The sequence below is a fragment of the Callospermophilus lateralis genome, chromosome 1 (assembly GCF_048772815.1).
Source record: "Callospermophilus lateralis isolate mCalLat2 chromosome 1, mCalLat2.hap1, whole genome shotgun sequence".
NCBI lineage: Eukaryota > Metazoa > Chordata > Mammalia > Rodentia > Sciuridae > Callospermophilus > Callospermophilus lateralis.
Window position 1 is genome coordinate 38,246,548 of NC_135305.1, and position 732 is coordinate 38,247,279.

Below are 732 nucleotides of genomic sequence, written 5' to 3' on the forward strand. Positions count from 1 at the left end.
TGCCCAGTAACTAAAATTCAGTTATTCCCCCTTTTGAGACTTTTGCCCTTTCAGTAAAGAGGATGTCATTATTTGCCGAAGTCTGGCTTTGCAAAATAATGGAGAGGTGACAAGCAACTTGAGAGATGAAACGGAAACTACTTTATTGCGAGTGAACTCAGCATGAACTGAGCGAACTCAAAGTAGTGGGCACCTGAGATAGCAGGAGCCGCCTTATTGCTGAACAGCAGAGGTATATATACATAACTAAATACACAGTTTGTTTCAATTTAGCATCATCCAGTTACAGCAATCAGTCATTAAGGAATCCTCATCATCTTAATAATTATACACAGCTTAACTTAATTAACATCATTAGATACAGCAGTCAGTCATTAAGGAATCTCCATCATCTTAATGGCTTGCTGGCGTTACTTCTGAAACCACTCCTTCTGGCAAAGTGCCAGGCGCCATCTTGACTTGGTTGTGGCTCTCAGCAATTATTTTTAGAATGAGTCATGAACTTTTTCCCCCAAAACAATTAATGTAGTTATTATTCTTTCTATTTAGACATTTATTTTTCAATAATTCATTTTTTTTATTCTCTATTTTTTGCAAATATGGAAGTGGATGTAAAGTTCCTGATATTTCTTGGGGATGTTGAAATAAATTTGAATGTATTTGGATATCTCTGAGACTTTGTATTTGCATACATTTTTAACTGTTACTTCTCTGAAACCAACATTTATGTTT